Raw genomic sequence first — 23,807 nt, forward strand, 5'->3', positions numbered from 1 at the left:
CTTCTTCTGAACGTCATTCAACTTTAGAGACAACAGATCGTTAACCCTATTCGAAAAATGATATAGCCTAGCTTGCACACGCTTAATTTGATTAGGACAAGGATCATTTTCATCAAAAAAACTAACTACAGAAGCTAGCCCGGTAATATTCTCCGTGATCGTGGAAAGAGAGTCGTCAATTTCTTTCTCTCCCAAATTGGGGATGGAAATGGGCAAATCTAGGGACTCTCTAAGCTTGTTTGTGTCTACTGCAACCGTGCCTCCAGATTGTACATTTCTAATAGTCAATTCATAGATCAACTCCTCCTTGCGCAAATAGTTAAGATGGAGAACATCGCGAGGGCCGGGCATGGTGACAGAACAATTTTGAAAAACTCAAAAAATTCCAGCAATTGGGAAAATAGTTAGTGTTCGGAACAAACAATGTTTAGCCGTCAAAAGGGGCTAAATTGAGACCCATTCAACCACGCTCTGCTACCACTTGTTACGGAGGTTTCCGTGGTAGGTAGAGGTGAAAGAAAGTGCGGGTGTGAATAGGTCTCCAGCTACGAAAGCAAAATTAATTTAAAATTTAACAAGGTTATATTTTCTTTTGAAAAACAAAGAAATAACAAGCATGGCAGGTACAAAGTAGCAAATCAAAAAGGGTAGTTACAATATTTACAGGAATTGGGCTTCGCGCCCTGATTTTACACTGCTTGGGCAATCAGCTCAGTTTTACCCCAAACACGAGTTTTAACAGAGGGGCAGAAAACCCCATTCATACCTAGGAGCCCTTGCTCCAAATTACACAGAAAAGCCTCCACGAGGCATAGAACACTCAATTTCCAAAAGAGCCACTCGCTCTCAAAATTTAAGCCTCTCCCAGGCCACACCAAACTCCACCTTCAAGTTGTCCTCACTGGACATAGACACAGGGGTAAAATACCCAACCTACTGAGGTCTATTAAATAAAAATGGGCAATTACATGACCTCTAAAATAACAATTTGAGAGGAGGCGATCTTGCGCTCCTAATACACTTGTTTTTAAAAACCTAATCTGGCTCTAGGCCACTAATGCAAGGGCTAATCCCATACTACCGAGGTGACTTTAGAAAAGAGCAATTTGTTTTACATTATCGAAGAATAGGTTAAGAAAATAAGTTCACCTCAAGACAATGTGAGTGGGAGCTCGAGAGGGTTAGCACTCTCTATCCCAATATGCAGCTTAAAAGAGAATAGAAGAAAAGATCGTTACATTTTAGGAAAAGGTTACATGGAGGAACGCTTCGCACCCGCCCCGAGAGTTAAACTGCTGAGCTAGCAAAGAAAGAATTTATTAATCGGCCATTACCTTATTGCTGACCGCTGCCGAGGAAAGAGGCGCTTCCCGCCTCCTGCTATGTACTTTATACACCGAAAGATGGAACAGAAGTGGCCCGGAGACCCTAAAATCAGCAGTTTATATCCTCTCGCGGAAGGTTCTAGGCGTTAGGGGAATGAAAACACCCTCCCACAAACTTTTTATTGGCTCGGGTACAGAAACATATCCAAGTTGGGGGAAGATACATCAGATTGGTCGGAAATAACTCAAAGAAATTCAGGATTGGTTAAATGCAAAACAAGGGGAAAGAGAGGGGTATACAGCCAACTTAAACAATAACTTAAAAAAATTTAGCAAAGAACAAACATTTGAAATAAAAATTTCTCCAACAAAATAGTTCTTTGACTCCGCACTAGGTTGCACTATTGTTGATCTTCAGTAGTGTCCTCTAGAAGAGAAAGTTCACACTTCTTACTTCAAGCGAAACAAAACCACATCAAAATTGACACAGTTCAAAAACTCAAAATTTTCCACGTGGTGACATCTTCTGAGAAAGTAGAGAATTAATAGCGTAGATAAAGTTCAGACTTCCTCCAGCAGAGGAGTTTCAACTGGCGCACATTTTAAATTAGCGGAGTGGAGGTGTACCGCCCGGTACAATTATTATTATTATTATTATTATTATTATTATTATTATTATTATTATTATTATTATTATTGTAACGGGAGGTACACCTCAACTCCGCTTATTCAAAATAAGCACCTTAATGAACTCCTCTATCGAACAAAAGGTGAAACTGATACTACATGAAGTTGGAACTTTAATCGGAAGATGTCACTACTGAAATATTAAGTAATTGTGTTATTGTTAAGTTTCCTAAACTGATTGAATTTCTCCTTGTTTTGTTTCGCTATACATCAAAAAGTTTGGACATTTTTCCACAGATGACACTACCAAAAACTCTGATCATGCACTCTGGTGCAAGGTGGGAGAACTTATAACTTAAAGAAGTTTCGTATTTCTTGGTTTTCATAACTGAATCTATGTTCATTTTATTTTTTGGGTTGGCAACATTTCTTTTCCTTCCGCCAGTTTTTAATCTGACCAATCATGAATTTTTGTAATTAATTTTCTGCCAATCCCGCATTTCTTGTTAATTTTGAATTAACCAATAAAAATTGAGAGGGTATGTCCGGATTAGTCCTGAATTCTCTCGAACCTTGCCTGAGGGTATATAAGTTGCGGCTTTTCGAGTTCCCTGGCCTATTGATCGTCGTCTTTCTGAGTGTGTGTGTTAAGGCATGAGGGCTCTTTGTTCGGCCGGCAGAACATCTACCAGGTAATGGCCACGTAAACTAAATCTTTCTTGCTGTTTCCGCATACTTATCCGAGGGGAAGGTCCGAATTTCCAACTATGTAACCGTTTTAATGTAAACTCCTTCCTTTTCATGTAAAATTTCATAAAGCCTTTAACTGGAAATCGGGGATGGAGAGTGAGTTACCCTCTCGAGCTCCCCTTCATATTGGTTTGAGGTGACTATGTTTTCGCAACCTTTCGTTCCTGTAATATGTTAAAATTATTTCCATGCGAGCCACCTCAGTAGATTGGGACTAGCCCCAGTTTCATCGGCTGAGAGCCCTGTAGGTTTTTAATACTTCATTATCTGTGAGCGCAGTGTATGCCTCCATTCTCGATATGTTCTTTTTTCGCAAAGGCCCTGTAGGTTGGGTACTAGATACTCCTGTATAAAACTATTTCAATTTGTAAATTGTGCCTTGAGAGGCCAGAGATGTTTTTGATGTAATGTTGCCTTGAGTAGGATGGAAGAAACTGAGAGCCTGTAAGCTCTTTTCAAAGTTTTGTAATAGTGAAGGATGCCTCTGGAAGGCTAGATATCGTAATTTAGGGAGCAAGTGCTCTTGAATTAAGGAATTTCTGCCCTTAACTAAATTATCCCTCATTTTGAATTGTAAACTTGAGCTGGTAGCTCAGAAATTGTAAAACTAGGAGCTTGAAGTCCAAAATTGTTAAAGTTCTGAATCTTGGATTTTTCCAAATTTCGTTTCAAGATTGGCATTGTACCTGATTTTCATTGTGATTTCACTTAGTGAACATTTGTTAAGTTTGTTTGTTTATATTGAAAGAAATATAATCTTTGTTAAAATTTTAATTCAGTTCTTGATATTGTAGTTAGACCCATTCAAGCCCGCACCTTCTTTCACCTCTCTGCGTTCCACAGATACCCCGGAACAATTATTATTATTATTATTATTATTATTATTATTATTATTATTATTATTATTATTATTATTATTGTACGTAGTGAAAGTTTGTAGAATTCACAAAGAGACTGTAATCGTAATGGAAATGGTTTGGGATACATGATGAAAATGCCAGGGAAGAAAATTTCGAAGTGGCATAGAGGACGGGCGTGAATGATATGAATGACCTCTGTAAGGGATTATATTAAAACTTGAGAAGTTGATACCAAGAGAAAATTTGGAAAAGGGAATGGATGGAGAAGATGAAGAACAACAAGAATAAGAATAAGAAGAAGTTGTGATCATTTAATAGAAATCAATGACAGTATTCAATTAATTTTGGAAAGGATCAACCACAAAAATGTCGGACTGGCAATGTCCTGTTTTTCTTTAATTTTGTAGAAACGATATAAGTTAAGCCATATACTTCTAATCCCGAATGCCACTTTAAATAACATTTCTGTAATTTTATTTTATGTTATTTTAAATTAAAGAGAATGGAGTTTAAGGGCATAAAAATGGAAACTTCCCTACGTTTCAGAGTCCGATATGAACAACATCAAGGGAAGACAGATCAGATATTTGCAAATAAGGAGATCGGCACATGGATGTAGAAACTGAAGAGATGCTGGACTCAGCTAGGAAGCCTATAGGCGCCACCTAGTGCTAGGTTTAATTCCTTGCCACTATCATACATCGAGTGCTATTTATTCCCAAAAGGTTGGTTTCACTACAGTCGAGACTCGTGGTTTACAATTCCTCTTTTTATAAACGTAATTCCGTATCACGTAACAATCCGTCACGTAATACCAGAAAATTAATTAACTCCTCTATTCTTACGTCTGTATACTTTGTGTTGTAATATTTCCCCGTCTCCTTAAACATTTCTAATGATACGCCGGATTAGTGCCTTCCGGAAATGGAAACTATAATTTAAGTCTATAAAGTACAGAAGCATGATACAAAGTTAACTGCCGCTAATGATAAGGTAATAACTGAACGGAAGACTGACTTTAGGAGACGCTTGTTGGAATCTCAAAGCGGAAATGCTGAAAATGTTTTCTTCCGTGCACATTCCAGGAAATAGCTGGAGCTTGTTTTGCTGGCAGAAAGATCACGGTAACTAATGACATCTTGTGAAATGGAAATTGTCTGTTAGAAGTGGAAAAGGAACAAGTTATTGGTAAATAACTTAGGTTGTTGAAGTAATACTGTAATATTCCGACATTAACATTTATCGTATGTGTTCCGTGGTTTGTCGTGGATCGCAGAGGTGAAAGAAGGTACCGGGATGAATGGGTCTAACTACAATGTCAAGAATGAATTTTAAAACTTAAACTGAAGGTTGGTCCGCCTCTGTGGTGTAGTGGTTAGCGTGATTAGCTGCCACCCCCGGAGGCCCGGGTTCGATTCCCGGCTCTGCCACGAAATTTGAAAAGTGGTACGAGGGCTGGAACGGGGTCCACTCAGCCTCGGGAGGTCAACTGAGTAGAGGTGGGTTCGATTCCCACCTCAGCCATCCTGGAAGTGGTTTTCCGTGGTTTCCAACTTCTCCTCCAGGCGAATGCCGGGATGGTACCTAACTTAAGGCCACGGCCGCTTCCTTCCCTCTTCCTTGCCTATACCTTCCAATCTTCCCATCCCTCCACAAGGCCCCTGTTCAGCATAGCAGGTGAGGCCGCCTGGGCGAGTTACTGGTCATTCTCCCCAGTTGTATCCCCCGACCAAGAGTCTGAAGCTCCAGGACACTGCCCTTGAGGCGGTAGAGGTGGGATCCCTCGCTGAGTCCGAGGGAAAAGCCGAACCTGGAGGGTAAACAGATGATGATGATGATGATGAAACTGAAGGTTGTATTTTCAAAAATTTTTAACTTAACAATTTTTACAGGTACAAGTAGCAATCATTAAACAAGTCTAGGAAGGACAAGATTAGTGGTTTTAACAGATCATGGGCTTCAAGCAATCGCTTTATTTTTCCTGACCTCCTAGCTGAAATTTACAAAAGAGCACCAATTTATACAAAGGCAGAAATCCCCTAATACATGGAGCACTTGCTCCCTAAATAACAATATCAGGCCTCCCAGAGGCACTTTTACAACACTTGAAAAAGAGCTAACGTGCTATCAGTTTTCCAAGCCTACTCAAGGCAACATGGCATGAAACTCTAATAATCTCTGGCCTTACAAGGCACTATTTACAAATAAGAAATCTTATTACACAAAGGTATCTAGTACCTAACCTACAGAGCCTTAGTGAAAAAGAACAGGTTAAATAAACGGCCGAGTACAATATGAATGGAGTCGAAGACTGAGCTCAAGAAACAACCTATAGGGAGCTTGGCCGACGAACAACCTCAGTAGTTTGGGAATAGCCCCTGTTTCGTCATCCTCCAACACACGTCTAACATTTAGTGGATGTCGTCAAAAATAATAATCATCACCAGCGTTGAAATCCATACTATAATTTTAGGGTGAGGCCCTCCAATCGCCTACCGTCATTTTTCAAACATACATATCCATGACTATCCAGTGAAACAAAACTCAATGAATCTACACAGCCAAACATATCGCTTTAACGTCCAATATCTCATCCCACAAATGTTCCGATTTACTGATAAATTACCGCCTTGTAATTTATGAACTTCACTAATTGGAAACTCGTCATTACAGTCAAACAACAACACCAACCGTGTATACAAAATGCTCTTTTATCCTTGAGGTCATATTATTCTAACATTCATTACTGACTTTACGTAACTAGTCACTTGAAATTTTACTACCAAGAGTTACCCACCAAAATCGTTTTTCACTTGGGATCTTTTTTTTTTTTTTTTTTTTTTTGCTAGGGGTTTTACGTCGCACCGACACAGATAGGTCTTATGGCGACGATGGGATAGGAATGGCCTAGGAGTTGGAAGGAAGCGGCCGTGGCCTTAATTAAGGTATAGCCCCCGCATTTGCCTGGTGTGAAAATGGGAAACCACGGAAAACCATCTTCAGGGCTGCCGATAGTGGGATTCGAACCTACTATCTCCCGGATGCAAGCTCACAGCCGCGCGCCTCTACGCGTACGGCCAACTCGCCCGGTACTTGGGATCTTATTTGACATTTAACTTACTGCTTCACACAATAACTATCTCGGACCGACCTTCTCCAGATCCCAGCTTTCGGATTGTTAGCGGAATATACAACAGCCTGCCACATACAGTAAATCTCACATTTAATATACAGCCTGTCTCAACATTCCTTGGAGTTCTGGCTGCATTTAGCCAGCAAACCTCTCGTCTAGCCTACCATAGCTAGGTTATACATCTTCTTTATAAATATAACTTAAACTACACAACACTTTCCAACGCACTTTCAAACGTTTACCAAGCGACAAAAACTCGGCTCAAATGACCACATCTACTGCGTCCACAAGACTGTCCCCTTCTCGCCCGACTATGCTCAGGTGTTCCAACAGATAAGAAACCAGACACAGTAGCTAACTTCGGAATAACCATATGGCATGGTAATCTGTAGTCATCAGAAATATTACAGAAATAGAATCAGTTCATCTACTGATATTTTATAGGCAACTAGAATGACTCTTCGTCTTCTTCTTCACTGTCGGCAGCCCTGACGATGGTTTCCCGTGGTTTCCCATTTTCACACCAGGCAAATGCTGGGGCTGTACGTTAATTAAGGCCACGGCCGCTTCGTTCCCATTCCTAGGCCTTTCCCATCCCATCGTCGCCATAAGACATATATGTGTCGGTGCGACGTAAAGCAAATAGCAAAAAAAAAGCGTCTTCTTAATCTGTTTACCCTCCAAGGTCGGTTTTTCCCTAAGACTCAGCGAGGGATCCCACCTCTACTGCCTCAAGGGCAGTGTCCTGGAGCTTCAGACTCTGGGTCGGGGGATACAACTGGGGTCATGACCAGTACCTCGCCCAGGCGGCCTCACCTGCTATGCTGAACAGGGGCCTTGCGGGGGATAGGAAGATTGGAAGGAATAGACAAGGAAGAGGGAAGGAAGCGCACGTGGCCTTAAATTAGGTACCATCCCGGCATTTGCCTGAAGGAGTAGTGGGAAACCACGGAAAACCACTTCGAGGATGGCTGAGGTGGGAATCGAACCCACCTCTACTCAATTGACCTCCCGAGGCTGTGTGGACCCCGTTCCAGCCCTCTTACCACTTTTCAAATTTCGTGGCAGAGCCCAGAATCGAACCCGGACCTCCGGGGGTGGCAGCTAATCACACTAACCACTACACCACAGAGGCGGACTACAAACAAAATATTTACCAAAAAGAAGGTTCAACTCTCTCTAATAACTGTTTTTAAACAGAAGTAACCATATGTCACGGTAACCTATAGTCATCTCAAATATTACAGAAATAGAATTAGTTCATCTACTGATATTTTATAGGCAAATAGAATGACCCTTTTTCTTCTTCTTAATCCGTTTTCTCTCCAGGGTCGGTTTTTCCCTCGGACACAGCGAGGGATCCCACCTCTACCGCCTCAAGGGCAGTGTCCTGGAGCTTCAGACTTCAGACTTCAACTGTATTATTATTATTATTATTATTATTATTATTATTATTATTATTATTATTATGATTATTATTTAATTTTTGAATTTATATTATTCTATATATATTCAACCTTTCCCATGCTTAACATTTTGTATTTTGCAAAGCTAGTGATCAATGATCACGAAGGTTATTCCACAAGTTCAGAGTGGAATATTTCGATGTTGGGTTATCAAACAGTGGTTTGTTTGAAGCAGTTCAGGCAATTCAACAAAGAACTAATGTAGAAAAAGTACCGCCCGAACAGGGACTTGAACCCTGGACCCTTAGGTTAAAAGCCTAATGCTCTACCGACTGAGCTATCCGGGCTGCTCGACGGCTGATACTGTTATAACTATGGATATCCCTTGTTTGGTAGAGGACTTGTTCACGGCCGCTAGGCGCCAGCCAGCGCAGCTGCAGGCTCCCAGAGCGATACGAAGCTATCGCAAATCAACGCTATCGTGTTACTTAATTGTTATCAGTTATTATGGTCGATACTAAGGTGCATACTCATGGCAGGACTGGAGTTGGTCCCCAAACATTTTCGAGGAAACACTCGAGCTGAAGCGTCAGTACAGGAATTGGTTCCGCCCTTAACCAACATTTTTAACAGACTGAGGAATATCCGTATCAATGGGTCCGCCTCTGTTATGTAGTGGTTAGTGTGATTAGCTGCCACCCCCGGAGGTCCGTGTTCGATTTCCGGCTCTGTCACGAAATTTGAAATGTGGTACGAGGGCTGGAACGGGGTCCACTCAGCCTCGGGAGGTCAAATGAGAAGAGGTGGGTTCGATTCCCCCCTCAGCCATCCTGGAAGTGGTTTTCCGTGGTTTCCCACTTCTGCTCCAAGCAAAAGGCCGCTTCCTTCCCTCTTCCTTGCCTATCCCTTCCAATCTTCCCACCCCCCACCAAGGCCCCTGTTCAGCATAGCAATAGCAAGTGAGGCCGCCTGGGCGAGGTACTGGTCATCCTCCCCAGCTGTACCCCCGACCCAACGTCTCACGCTCCAGGACACGGCCCTTGAGGCGGTAGAGGTGGGATCCCTCCCTGAGTCCGAGGGATAAACCAACCCTGGAGGGTAAACAGATTAAGAAAGAAAGAAGATATCAAGGGCGTAGGCCTATGTATATCGAAGATTTCTGTATTTTTAAAAAGTTGATGTGGACCTATTTGTGAATACTTTATTTTCTCTCTTAATCTGTTTACCTTCCAGGGTCAGTGTCCTGGAGATTCAGACTCTGGGCCGGGGGATACAACTGGGGAGGATGACCAGTACCTCGCCCAGGGGCCTTGCCTAGGGATGGGAAGATTGGAGGGGATAGACAAGGAAAAGGGACAGAAGCGGCCGTGGCCTTAAGTTCGCTATTATGCTAGGAGGAGAAGTGGGAAACCACGGAAAACCACTCCCAGGATGGCTGAGGTGGGAATCGAACCCACCTCTACTCAGTTGACCTCCCGAGGCTGAATGGACCCCGTTCCAGCCCTCGAACCCGGACCTCCGAGTATGACAGCTAATCACATTAACCATTACACCACAGAGGCGGACGAATACTTTACTTTGCAAGATGAAATCACTTGCTAACAAATCTCCACTAGAATTGACGTCGTTTGTAGAAACAAATCATGTATAAATCATTGTGAACGGCGCCCAAACCATCGGGGTCGGAACACGACAAGAGTTGACTAATGAGCGTTGGATAGGAAAGGGGAAAGCAAGGAGACTGGCGGTAGTAGCTGGGAAACTACCTACCTAAGACTCAGTCAGAGGGCCGTGGTCAAAAACCAACTTTAGAGTCCCTATATTAACTTGTATTAATTGAATTTTATGACATAGGGGATGCTGTGCTTGTATTTTATGTCTCCATTTGGAATGGGGGAGGAATGTACGCAATTTTGCAAGACATTCCGCAGAGACGTTGCCACAATCGCTTTTTTACTCCATCATAAGTGAGTCATTTCGGAAAGAAGGAGAATGAAAAGAACAAACTTGCCGGAAACTAAAACAAATATACTCACGTCTACTGCCTACAGCAACAGTGAAAACAGGAGAAAATTTTTTACTTGCTTTAAAATTTTCCCCAGGTGAGGCTCGAACTCACAACCCCGGCATCGCTCAGTTACTGTCGTATAAGTACCGTGCGCTAACCAATTGCGCCACTGGGGAACGCTGCCTGCAAGCGTAACTTGATGGTAAAGATGTCGGCCATTTATTGAAACTTGTCCCAAATATTTCTCGAAATGCAGTTTAAATCAGTGTAGGACCAGTTTACATATCGATAAAACATGTATTTGAACTTGTAATCAAGAATTAGTCCGCCTCTGTGGGGTGTAGTGGTTAGTGTGATTAGCTGCCACCCCCGGAGGCCAGCTATGCCACGGAATTTGAAAAGTGGTACGAGGGCTGGAACGGGATCCACTCAGCCTCGGGAAGTCGCCTGAGTAGAGGTGGGTTCGATTCCCAACTCAACCATCCTGGAAGTTGTTTTCCGCGGTTTCCCACTTCTCCTCCAGGCAAATGGCGGGATGGTACCTGAAAAAAAAAGGCATCGGCCGCTTCCTTCCCTCTTCCTTGCCTTTCCCTTGTACTCTTCCTATCCCCTCACAAGGCCCCCATTCAGCATTGCAGGTGAGGCCGCCTGGGCGAGGTACTGGTCGTTCTTCCCTTTTGTATCCTGACCTAAAGTCTCACGTTCCAGGACACTGCCCTTGAGGTGGTAGAGGTGGGATCCCACGCTGAATCCGAGGAAAAAGCCAACCCTGGACGGTAAACCGATTAGGAAAGAAAAAAAGAGAAAGAAAGAAAGAAAGAAAGAAAGAAAGAAAGAAAGGAAGAAAGAAAATATTTAAAAAATGATATTTAATGTTTTTTAGGGTTTGAAATTATTTTCCGTCCGCCTCTGAGGTGTAGTGGTTAGTGTGATTAGCTGCCACCCCGGAGGCCCGGGTTCGATTCCCGGCTCTGCCACGAAATTTGAAAAGTGGTACGAGGGCTCGAACGGGGTCCACTCAGCCTCGGGAGGTCCACTGAGTAGAGGTGGGTTCGATTCCCACCTCAGCCATCCTGGAAGTGGTTTTCCGTGGTTCCCACTTCCCCTCCAGGCAAATGCCGGGATGGTACCTAACTTAAGGCCACGGCGAATTCCTTCCCTCTTCCTTGTCTATCCCTTCCCATCTTCCCATCCTCCCGTAAGGCCGCTGTTCAGCAAAGCAGGTGAGGCCGCCTGGGTGAGGTACTGGTCATTCTCCCCAGTTGTATCCCGACCAAGAGGGTGAAGCTCCAGGACACTGCTCTTGAGGTGGTAGAAGTTGGATCCCTCTCTGAGTCCGAGGGAAAAACCGACCCTGGAAGGTAAGCAGAGTAAGAAATTATTTTCCATTTAATTGATTGTTCATCCCATTAACAAGTTTTACTGTTTTCGGAAAGGCCGAGGTGCCAGAATCTTGTCCCGCTGGAGTTCTTTAAAGTGCTTGCAGATCTACCGACAGGAGGCTGACGTATTTGAGCTGACGTATTTGAGCATCTTCAAATACCATCGGACTGTGTCGGGAGTTAGAGATTCGAATAACTTACCAAGGGAGACGTTCAATAAATTTCCAATTTTTTGGAAATCATTTAAGGAAAGCCTAGGAAAATAACAGATAGGAAATCTGCCACTTGGGCGATTGCTATAAATGTAGACCAGTATTGATTAATTCATTGATTGATTGATTGATTGATTGATTGATTGATTGATTGATTGATTGATTGATTGATTGATTGATTGATTGATTGAGCTTGGAGTCGAACCCCCTCTACTCCGTTGACCTACCGAGGCTGAGTGGACCCCGTTCCAGTCCTCGTACCGCGTTTCAAATTTAGTTGCAAGACCGGGAATCGACCCGGGGCCTCCGGGGATGGTAGGTAATCACTCTAATCACTACAGCACAGAGACGGACATAAAATTAAAAATTATAGGGAAAAATTATTTCGAAAATTCTAAGGTATTGAAACCATAATTCAATGATGAGGAAAAAAAAAATTCCAAATATTTATTTCAGCTACAAACTACTTTTTGAGAGTAGCCATGTTTTTATTTCAAGAGTCTGGCTCTCTCGTGGGAACAGAGTTCTCTGTGACAAGCGAGGCGCGAGCTCGTGAAATGTCGGGACACTTCGGTGGACCTCGAGTATTGGATAATTTGTCAAATTCAAGAAATCCTTCATAACGAGAGATTTTGGCGATATGGTAAATCGAGGAATAAAGGATCTAAGTTATTTATAAACCATATGTGAAGATAGAATCCCCAGGGTAAATATAAATGCAGTTAAGCCTGGAGAAAAGTTTGCGTCCGGCTCTCGAATTAGCGGCACGTGGCAAGGCCAATGGATGACGAAGAACCCGCGAAACGCCAAGGCAGATATAATTCATTTCGCCCGTTGCAAGTATGGGAAAAATATGAAATTAATTTCAAGAAAATTGGTCCATTGGATGTGGAATTAGCAGATTGTGCAATCGAGCCTCGTGGAGAGGGTGGCGTCCCTCCCAGAGGGTATAAAAGAAACTTTTCTCCGCATATTTTACAAACTCTGTCTGGTTGTCTGAACGGCGAAGCTCACGTCACTCGTCTGGAAGAAAGTGCGGGGTTTTGTTCTCCAGGTAATGTGTTACATGTTGGTGTCAATTGTTCAAATAGAATATTAAAGTAGAAGGTGATAGAGATTTTCCTGAACTGCCGCCGATGGAAACTTTGAAGGTTTAGAGATTTGGTTAAAATACGTAGCTGAGATTCTCTCTGTGTTTCATTGTGTACGTCTAATATTTGTCGAAGAGAAGTCTGGAGGCTGGCCGCGAGGTCTGATTTTCTTATCCGTTTGGAACACCTGGCCAGCGGTAGGGTGAACGAAAGCAGAATCTTGGGAAAACAGTGGCGGTCGCCATTTGAGAAGATCGCTCGTCGCCTGTTAAACGCGAAGAAAGTGCGGTGTTTGCGGTGTTGATCGACACCGAGTGAATTTTTTTGTGTAGTTTAAGTTATATATATAAGAAGATGATGTCAAATGTAGCCATGAAAGGCTAGGTACAAGGCCTGCTGGCTAAATGCAGCCAGAAATCCAGGATGACGTCTAAGATTACAGGTCTGTAAATATATTTTATCAATGTTGTAGTTAGAATATTGTTTGTCCCAACAAATTTTCAGTGCGAGCGTCGAATTGATATATAATAATGATCAGGCGAATGTATTACATTTCTGGTCGTCGTGTGAAACTCTTCACGGCTGTAAAATTCACGTCGAGAAACTATAAAAAGCGAAGTTTAAATAATGCGTTATATTCTTTGAGATATTGTCCAAATTGAGTAAAATTAGGAAGGTGATAACGATCATGTAGTCGTGATGAATGTCTTAATTTCGAATATCGTATGAGTTCAGAAAATGTTTGTCGAAATAATAATAATACTAATAATAATAATAATAATAATAATGATAATAATAATAATAATAATAATAATAATAATAATAATAATAATAATAATAATAATAATAATAATAATAATAATAATATTTACCGCGGGATAACATTTTTCTATGTCAAAAATGTATTTAACATATGTTCAGTAAGATTTGCGTTCATCTCGAAATCCAGTGAAGCCTGATAATGTTATGTTTTTCTGTGGAAAGGTAATTTTGTGACATAGTGTATGTCGGTGATATGGGAAATCACGGTGTGTTGTTGTATTCCTGAGGTCCGAACGTTGTAGTAAAAATAAATGAAAAAAGGATTTTGTAAAAGTTGTTTGTCACGGGAGGATTGAGGTTTCAAAAGCTTTGAAACAGAAAAATGGATTCTTCCGAAATGATATGTTGATATAAGAGTTGTGTACATGTTGAAGGCAGAGAAAGCCTGTATTTCATGTAATGCCGCCGTGAGAGGCGATGAGAATGAATTTTTGAGACAGGCTATATTTGTTGATGGCGAAAATTTTTGAGACAGGCTGTATATGTCAGGCTGTAGTATACTCCGCTAACAATTCGGAACAGCTGACCGAGTGAAGGTTGGTTCGAGATGAGTATTGTGTGATGCACAGTAAGATTTCAAGTTAAAATCCCCTGTGAAAAACAATGTCTGTTGAAGATTGTAGCTCGTGGTAGTTAAATGCAAGTAACTAGTTTACGTAAAGTCAGCATAACGAATATTATATAATACGACCTCAAGGGTAGAAGAGCATTCTGAATACACGGTTGGTGTTATTTGACCGTAACGACAAATTTCTAATCAGTAAATTTCTTACGAGACGAGAATTTATCATTAAATCGGAAACGTTGTGGGATGAGATATCGGACGTTATTAAAGCTATAGTTTGGCTGTGTAGATTCAATGCGTTTTGCTTCACTGGATAGTTAATGGATATGGATATTTGGAATAATGAGATGATAGGCGATTTGAGGGCCTCACCCTAGAGTTATGTTGTGGATTTTTTGCGGTGGTGATGATTACGGTTTTGGGCGATATTCACGTAATGTTAGATGTGTGTTGAAACTCTTTTTTTTCAAACTTCATTGCGTATGTCGAATTCGTGTTTGAGTTGCGGGTTGCTTGCTACGCGTTATTTATTTTCAATTTCACGTTTTATTAACAAGATAGGGACTTAGTTGCATTTCCCGACTTGCGTTCATTCTGTGGCAAGATTTGTTTCGTTGTGTGCTATTAGTTTCGACAAGGTTTACAGCTAAAATATCTAAGAGTGTGTTTGAAGTTACGATTTCGCCTGACATTCTAGAGCAGGGCCTCTCAAATGCCCAAAATCTCACGCGTGCAAATCGAGGCGCAAGAGCTCCGTGCACTGTGCATCGGTCGGGCTCGGCTTGTCTCGGACCAACGCTTCGTCTCTGGGCTACTCGGCTAAGCTCGGCTCTACTCGGCGCAACTCAGCTCGGATTTGGAGCGCTACGGGGCAAGTGTGGAAGAGGGTGACAGGGGGAGTTAGCAAGACAGGCGTGAGGAAAGAGAGAGTAAGCGCTATTGCTCCAAATCGAGGAGTGGGGTGTCTGCACTCTGGTCAACCAAGCGAAGTCGTCTTTTGCACCGTGCACAGTGCATGCACCAAGCGCATGCTCCCTGAGAGGCCCTGTTCTAGAGGAAGCGTAGACAACCCAATTTCCGCTCGACAATAGATTTAGGACGTCACATGTTATCCTAGGAGTATACTAATGATAAGACGTCCTAGTTCACGCTCAACGATAGGTTTAGGAAGGTGTGTGTATGTACATAGAGGTTAGTGTTAGGGTGCAGACATTAGATAGGCCCGACGATAGGTTTAGGATGTCGGCTGTATATACTCAAGTCTTAGATTAGGTGTTGTTACGAAGTGACTTGAGCGATGGTAGTGTCTGCAGTAGTGTATGCAATGCGAAGAGTGTTAGCTAAGTAATATTGATGCCTGCCATGTTTTGCGCACAGCCCTTACCAGCTGGAAAGTGTTTACCTAAGATTATGGAACCACTAGTGGCATGAACGTGAGGGTTGTCCAATATTGGGTACTGAGCTAACGGTGATTTGAAATATTACTGCAGTGTGCCATGCGTGTTTGAGTTCAATGAACTTCAGTATTTTATTTTGTTACGGACTTAATTGTTTTGACGTTCTGACGTCCGTTTGCTTTGCTAGTGTGCGTGCGGACACTTAGCTTATTTATGTGAGACTTGAGTTACGAATGCGGGTTCGATTCGTCAGCCGGGAATATGTTTTACTTTAATTCTTCGTTCTTTAATTTTATAATGCGTAGTTGATTGTGGTCGATTAATAACTTTGCAGGTATTGTGTTGGGACAAACAATAAGTAGATGGATCTGTGATAGTAGTCGTTGTTGTAAAGGAAAGAATTCTTGTGTTGTTATTTTATTTTACCATGTGGACTTGTAATTTCATTAAGCGTAACGTAACCGTTTATAACCTGAAAGTTGGTTTTGTAATAATATTTTCCAAGTGATTTGCCACTTTTTATTTAACTTCAGTGTTTGGCATTTCTTCTAAATGGGTGATGAATAAGGGTTTCCTGCATTTCGCAGTTTTTGTTCCTTCAGAACGACGTAACGTAAGATCCTCTCGGATCGTGTTGTTGTTGGTTCCTTCTGAACAGCTGTTTGGGTGATGCACGTTTCAGCATCGGGATTATTTTATAACTTAAGGGTGTCACGAGATGACAATACATGGTGGAATTTTATTTTAAGTTGTGAATGCTGCTGTAAACTTGTAGTGAACACCATGCTTTCCAGTAATATTCCGCAACCTATCCAAAGCAACTGATAGTCAATTTGGTTCGATTAAGGGTCCATTCGGCGGGTGTTCCCATATCCGATAGGGTATTTGACTGGTGAATAACCTTAGTTAATAGTAAATGCGGCATTCTACTTGTTGAAGGTCAGATTTTCCACGGATCATGTGGATTAATTCTCAGTTATCGTTTGGATCAATAGGTGCCCGATTTTCAGGTTACTTTTCATTTTTCTAGTTTTCGCTGTCCACTAATCTGTGATATTTCTACTTTTCTCCGAAGAAAATTATTCGATACTGTAATTAATAAAACTAACGCCATGCAATGTGACTGCGTTTGAAACATGGAATAATTAATTTTGTCTTGATCAAGGATTTTATATAAATGATTTTTTTGTGAAGTTAAATGATTCAATAAAAGTTAGTAAGCACATATTTGCTCCTCATTTGAAGTAGTTAGGCTCTCTTCTGAACCCCATCGTTTGGTTAAGATCGTGACCGAATTATTCCCGCTACGACCCCAAGATTTAAGAGTTCGATATTGCTCTACTGCAGCAGCTGTGGCCGACCAACGATGGAATGGTAAGTCAAGGGTTCAGTATCATGTTTAGCCTCACCATGTGATGATAACCACTTAGCGCCTCTATGTTTAAAAAAACGACACAAAATGTAATATATTCCTTTTCCTTGCGAACCTTTGTATTATTCCACTCTAAAAAAATCAGTGCTTTCCTTAAAACTAACATTCAGTAATGTAATTGAATCGGTCTGAGTAAAAAGGCATTATGTCAAAATATGCCCCCCCACTTTCTTTTTTTGGGGGGGGGGTAATTCGAGATTTAAAACTGAGACGCATTGAACGGTGGAGAATTATGTCAGGCCTAAAATCGTTGTTTGTAACTTTGTATGCAGCGGAGAAAAGCATTGTCATTGAATACTTACTTTTCAGTGGCGTACTTCTTTTCATCTTTCTTTCAGTGTGTTAGTGTTTCCCGCGCTCCTCACAACTTTTCTTCTCTGAGACCCGCACATACATTTTAAAGTAAAATAGAACTATGCTTCCTTTGTTCTTCTTATGCAGACTTTCTGTATATCTCCTGCATCTTCCAAACAGTTTAGATATTTCAGTGACAAAGTAGGAGTAGTAGAAGCTTCATAGATTCTCCTATGGAACATTCATTCCTTCTAGGGAAACCTCAATTATCAGCCTTTCCTGCAATGCCGAAAGACAAAATTTTTCAGTGGAAAAGTGCCAATACAGACTAATAAAATACAGGATGTTAAGATACTAATTAAATACGTAGAACCCTGGTTACTGAGTTTTTATGGCGAACTTTTAAAATGACCAACTACGGAGTGTGCTGAAAATCAAGAATTTAAAAATGGCCAGGTACTATTGCGTTACCTATCAAACAGCCATATTTTGAATGTTTTATTGTTTGTTCTTGTAATACGTTTTTAGTAGTTAGTACGTCTTTCATTTAGTAAAGCAGTACTAATTTTTGTTGTTAAGTATCATAGGAAGTAATGATGGTAGGTACAATATGTGTATCTCAAAAAATGTGCACCCTTCAGAAACATTACTCTACTGTTTGGTTAGGGAGAAAGTTCAATTCCAAAATTGTTTTGAATCCAAAGCTAAATAAATTTACCTTAAAATCGGTAAATTGGTTTAATTTCAGTTTAATTTCCTTACAAAAATTGAACTTCAAAGCTGAAAGGAATTATGTTTTTTTTATAAAATATATATTTAAAATTAATTATGATATACATAACAGCATACTGTCAGATATATCTTGACTCATTTCCTGTTGCTCCTCCTGAAGGAAAGGGTTTCGGTGAAACACTTCCATCTCTTTCTACTGTTGACTAACCTCTTTACTTCGTTCCAAGTTTTTCCCACTGCTAGACATTCCTCTTCGATCGTCTTTTTCCAGGTCTTCTTCGGACGTCCACGCTTTGTAGCACCTTGGGGGCTCCAGTCTAGCGCTGTCTTTTCAATGGCTCCAGCGGGCTTCCTTTAAAGTATGTCCTATCCAACACCATTTTCTCTCCCTTATCTGTATTTCAGTTGCTGCTGATTAGTTTCTTCCCATAGGTCTTCATTTGAAATAACGTCTGGCCATCTTCTGTTGATGATATGTCTTAGACAGCGATTCACGAAGACTTGCAGTTGTTTAGTCGTCTTCTGGGTAACCTTCCAACGTTTCACAGCTGTAAAGCAGAACGGACTTAACATTCCTACTATTTGCTTTACGTCGCACCGACACAGATAGGTCTGATGGCGACGATGGGATAGAAAAGGCCTAGGAAGTGGAAGGAAGCGGCCGTGGCCTGGTGTGAAAATGTGTTAAAAAGTCGTAGCTTAGTCTTTCTAGAAATGTTCTTGTTTCTCCATATAGTTGTAGTGATGATGATGCTTGTTGTTTTAAGGGGCCTGACATCGAAGGTCATCGGCCCATATAGTTGTAGTAACCATACTCCCAAGATATACGAAGGAGTCTACTTCTTCTATCTCTTTATCATCTATAGACAATTTATCGTCAAACTTGGAATTGACCCTCATCTCCTTGGTCTTATTAATATTTATTTTAAGTCCATCATCCTCTGCCTCCTACTTCAACCGCTTAATCTTTTCTTCCATATCTCTGAACCGTTGAGCCAGTAGGCAGATGTCATCTGCAAAAACAAGGTCTTCTAACCTATCTTGTAAGCCCCACTGGATCCCCTTTTTCCTATCACGATACGCTCTCCTCAACACACTACCAAACACAGGTAGGAAAAGCGTCGGAGAAAGAATACAGCCCTGTCGAACTCCCAAGGTCATATCCATTGGGTCAGTAAGATCTCCCATATGCAGAACCTGACATTTATAACCCTCGTACATATCCCTTTTAAGATTCAGGATCTTTCGCGGTATACCATATTCTTCAAGTGTTTGCCACATAACCCTTCTATTTACAGAGTCGAAGGCCTTCTCAAAATCAATGAAAGTCAAGTAGAGGATGTTCTGCCATTCTGTACTTTGTTCCAAGATAATTCTCAGAGTGTTATGAGATCGATACAGCTACGGTGTTTACGAAAACCAGCCTGCTCCCTTCTAAGGTGCAATTCCACAACATCCTTCCCCCGCTCTAAAATGATCTTTGAAAGCACCTTTCTTGGAACCGACAAGAATGTAATTCCCCTCCAATTGTCACCCTTAGTAATATCCCATTTCTTTGGTATCTTAACAATCACGCCTTTCTTCCATTCAGCTGGTAGCTCTTCTTCATTCCAAATCCTTTCAAACAGGGGTTGCAATCATTTTTTCGAGGTTTCAATATCTGCTTTAAACATTTCTGGCGCGATATTATCCGTACCTGGTGCTTTTCCAGTTCTTATCTGTTTCAAGGCCTTCTCTTTTTCTGAACAGGTTGGAGGATGCAAATTTATTCTCGGGTCACTATCTACTGGTTTGTTGGTTACCATTCTGTTCTACAGTTATATTTCTGTCTCTATTGAGCAACTCTGAGAAATGTTCCTTCCATCTCTGTAACTATTCTTTCCGGGTGGTCAGTAGTTCACCTCTCTTGTTTCTAACGGGTTTATTACTGTTAAATCCTCCCCTTGACAGTTTCTTTGTGATACTGTACTATACAATTCCTTAGCATCTCCCCTTCACCGAGCTCGATAACTGCAGTCGCTTAAGTGCGGCCAGTATTCGGGAGATAGTAGGTTCGAACCCCACTATCGGCAGCCCTGAAAATGGTTTTCCGTGGTTTCCCATTTTCACACCAGGCAAATGCTGGGACTGTGGCTTAATTAAGGCCACGGTCGCTTCCTTCCAACTCCTAGCCGTTCCTTGTCCCATCGTCGCCATAAGACCTATCTGTGTCGGTGCGACGTAAAGCAACTAGCAAAAAAAATAGCATCTCCCCTTGCTGATGCCCCTTCTGCCATTCGTACTTGTTCATCTACCCACTGTATATGATCCTTTCTTACGCTTTTCTTCTCACTCTTATGAGTTTCCACACATTCCTTTTGTGCTGCGGTTTTCTGTTTTCTTGTTTTACACATATTAATCTTTGCCTTAACTAGCTTCCTAGCCTCTACTTTTTTCTAAGTACTGAACCCATAATTCTACGGTGAGAAAAATATTTTTTCTCCATATTTATTTGGTATCAACAAGTTACTTTTATTTTTGAGGGCAGCCATGTTGCGCTCCTAAGAGCCCCGATGTCGCGAGGGAATGATCTCACTCACGGCAAGCTCGTGAAATACCGTGACATCTCGGCGGACCTCGAGCGCCCGATAATTCTTTAAATTCATGGAATTCTATATAACGAGGGATTTTGGCAATACAGCAAATAAAGAAATAAATAAGTTAAATTATTCGTAAACCCTACGTGAAGACAGAGCCCCCAGGGAAAAACATAAATGCAGTTAAGACTAAGTACATGTCAGCGTCAGATCAGTGAACTAGCTACACGTGCCAAGGTCAATGGATGAAGAAAACGCGCAAAACGCACGGGCAGAAATAATTTATTTCCCCTGTTGTGAGTGTGGTAAAATTATAAGATTAACATCTAAAATAACTACAAGCCTGTCCGGAAGTATGGGACAAGTCTCATCAAAATCGGTCTATTGGACGCAAAATTGGCAGATTACGCAGTCAAGCTTAATAGTGTGGGTAGCGTCCCTCCTGAGATTATAAAAGGAACCCCCCACCGTATATTTTTCAGTGTCGATCTGGATCTTGAAGCCGCGGGAGCTTCCGCCCGTCGTCAGTGGAAAATTGCGCCAGATTGATCTACAAATAACTAAATACATGTCCGTGGCTGAGGTCCACATACTCGGTTAGGAAGAGAAGGTGATTGAAAAAGTTCTGAACGTTTGCCGACGAACTTTGAAAGTGTAGGCGTTTGTTAAAATATACACAGCAGATTTTATTATATCATCTCATGTACGTTTGAAAGTGGTAAGAGAGTTGGGGAAGCTGTTCAGAGTAGTTCTGCTCCCTTTATCTGTTGAACACCTGTTTTATTGGAGTAACAGAGAGAGACAACTCTGGGAACGAGCCAGACAGTCGCAGTTGACTGCAGAACGAGGGATGTTCGTGGTGTAAATTATAGAGGAAAGTGCGTGATTTGTGTGGTAATTTTTGTATCGTGTGAAAAAGGCAGTGTTTGTAAGAGTGAGATGTTGGAAAAGATAATGTTATTTGTGAAAATGTACGGCTAAAAGCACGAGGTCAGCTGGCGACGATGTAGCCAGAATACTGGGAATGACGCCATGTGCAGTTCTGTCTATATTTGTATTATGTTGTAGTTAGATTTCATTGTTCTGTCCCAACAAATTTTCCAAGATGATTGTCGGGTTGATATTTGTAATTATCAGGCGAAAGGTGTTGTAATTTTTGGTCAGCGTGTGAAAATTTTAGTGTGTAAATTTCACGTCAAGTAACTGTAAAATGCAACGTTTAAAATTTGGTGTTAATGTTCGATGAGATATGGTCCAAAGCGTGGAATTGTGGAAAGTTATAAGTGTAAATTAGTCGTGGCGAATATCTTAATTTCAAATATCAGTTGAATTCGGAAATGTTTGTCGATATTAATAATAATAATAATAATAATAATAATAATAATAATAATAATAATAATAATGTCTACCGCGGGATAAAGGAATTGTTCTATGTTAAAAGGTGCATTTAACCTGTATGTTTTACAAGGATCGCAGGCATCCAAAGAAAATTCGATAGAGTTGCATTTATTCATGCGAAGTAGAATTTTGGGACATCGTGTATATCAATGATACGAAAAATCGCGGTGTGTTCTTGGATTCTCGAGGTCCGAAAGTCGTAATAACAGTAAAGTCAGAGATGTGTTTTATAGTGGTTGTTGTTTTCACCGGAGGATTGAATGATGAAAAAGGGTCTTGGAAATATAAGGAAAAGGGATTGAGAGCGAAGAATTTATATTTATGTGGAGATGAGAGGGATAGGAATATTGAAGATGAAATGAAGCCTGGATTTTAAGTGATACCGCTTGAATAAGGCGAGGAGAATGAGTTTGAGACAGGCTATATTTTGCCGAGGAAGTAATTAGGAAACAGGCTGTATTGAGACAGGCTGTAGTGTTTTCCGCTACCAATCCGAAATTTGAGACGACTATTGTGTGAAGCACCGTAGATTTCTAGTAAGATCCCAAGTGAAAACGACTCTAGTAAAAGGTTAAAAATCTTGGTAGTAAACGTTCAGTGATTTGTTACGTAAAGCCCGTATGAATATTAAGATAGTGTGACCTCAAGGATAAAAGAGCATTTAGGACACATGGTTGGTGTTGTATTGAATTTCGTTCACTGGATATGTCATTGATAAATAGTTGGAATTGACGATAGGCGATTTGAGAGTTCTAATGCGGTAGTGATGATTATTATTTTGAAGGCATCCACTAAATGGTAGACGTGTGTTGGGAATTATCATTTGCTTCCCTAAACTTCAGTGCACATGCTGAGATTGTGTTTGAGGTGGAGAATTGTTCGTCACGTATATTTATTTTCGAGTCCACGTATTGTAACGAGGTAGAGACTTACTGTATTTTTCGACTTGCATTCATTTAATAGTAAGAGACGTTGTTCCGTTGTGTGTTATTAGTCTGACCAGGTTTAGTATTGAAATGTCAGAGTTTGTTTGAAATTGCTAGTTCGCCTGATATGTTAAGGGATGCGTAGTACGACCCATTTTTGACGCCCGACGATAGATTTAGGACGTCACATGTTATCCTTGGAGTTACTGATGATGAGACGTCCTAGTTCACGCCCGACGATAGAATTTGGAAGGTATCATGTACATAGAGATTAGTGTTAGGATGTACAGATTTTAAGTGAGCCCGACGATAGGTCTGGGCTGTCAGCTGTACACACTCAAGTCTCAGATTAGATGTTTCTTTTGTTTTTGCGAAGTGGCCTGGACGAAGGTAGCACCTACAGTAAAATATAAATCATGAAGAGGGTCAGATCGGTTATGATGAGGCCAACTAGTGCGTAGCTCCAACAGCTGTTGGTGTTCCTTAAGATAACGGGGCCGCTATCGGCGAATGAGGGTTGCCCAAATGTTGGATATCGACCTGATGGAGAGTAAATATTTTTACTGTAATTCTCCGTGCGTGTTGAGCTTTAATGATTTCGATATGTTATTTTATTTTACGGACTTAATTGTTTTGTCGTTCTGACGTCCGTTTCGTTTTGATAGTGTGCATATTGACACTCAATGTATTAGTGTGAGACTTGAGTTGCGAATGCGGTTTCGATTCGTCAGCCAGTAATACTATTTTATTTTCAATCTTTGTCGTACTGTCATTTTATTCGTAGTTGAATTTAATTAAGTAATCACCTTATAAGTAGTGTGTTGGGACAGACTAAATAGATAGATCTGTAATGGTAGTCATTGTTTTCCAA

General features: G+C 41.1%; 2 non-coding genes across 2 annotated transcripts; both read right to left on the minus strand.

Annotated features, from left to right (window-relative positions):
• Positions 1 to 8,375: 8,375 nt before the first annotated feature.
• Positions 8,376 to 8,448, minus strand: TRNAK-UUU (transfer RNA lysine (anticodon UUU)). The gene has a single exon. It is a non-coding gene; the product is annotated as a tRNA-Lys (tRNA).
• A 1,747-nt stretch (positions 8,449 to 10,195) lies between these two features.
• Positions 10,196 to 10,285, minus strand: TRNAI-UAU (transfer RNA isoleucine (anticodon UAU)). Its single transcript is given in 2 exon segments — positions 10,196 to 10,231; positions 10,248 to 10,285. It is a non-coding gene; the product is annotated as a tRNA-Ile (tRNA).
• Positions 10,286 to 23,807: the final 13,522 nt, after the last annotated feature.

Source organism: Anabrus simplex, chromosome 3 (assembly GCF_040414725.1).
Source record: "Anabrus simplex isolate iqAnaSimp1 chromosome 3, ASM4041472v1, whole genome shotgun sequence".
Taxonomy (NCBI): Eukaryota; Metazoa; Arthropoda; class Insecta; order Orthoptera; family Tettigoniidae; genus Anabrus; species Anabrus simplex.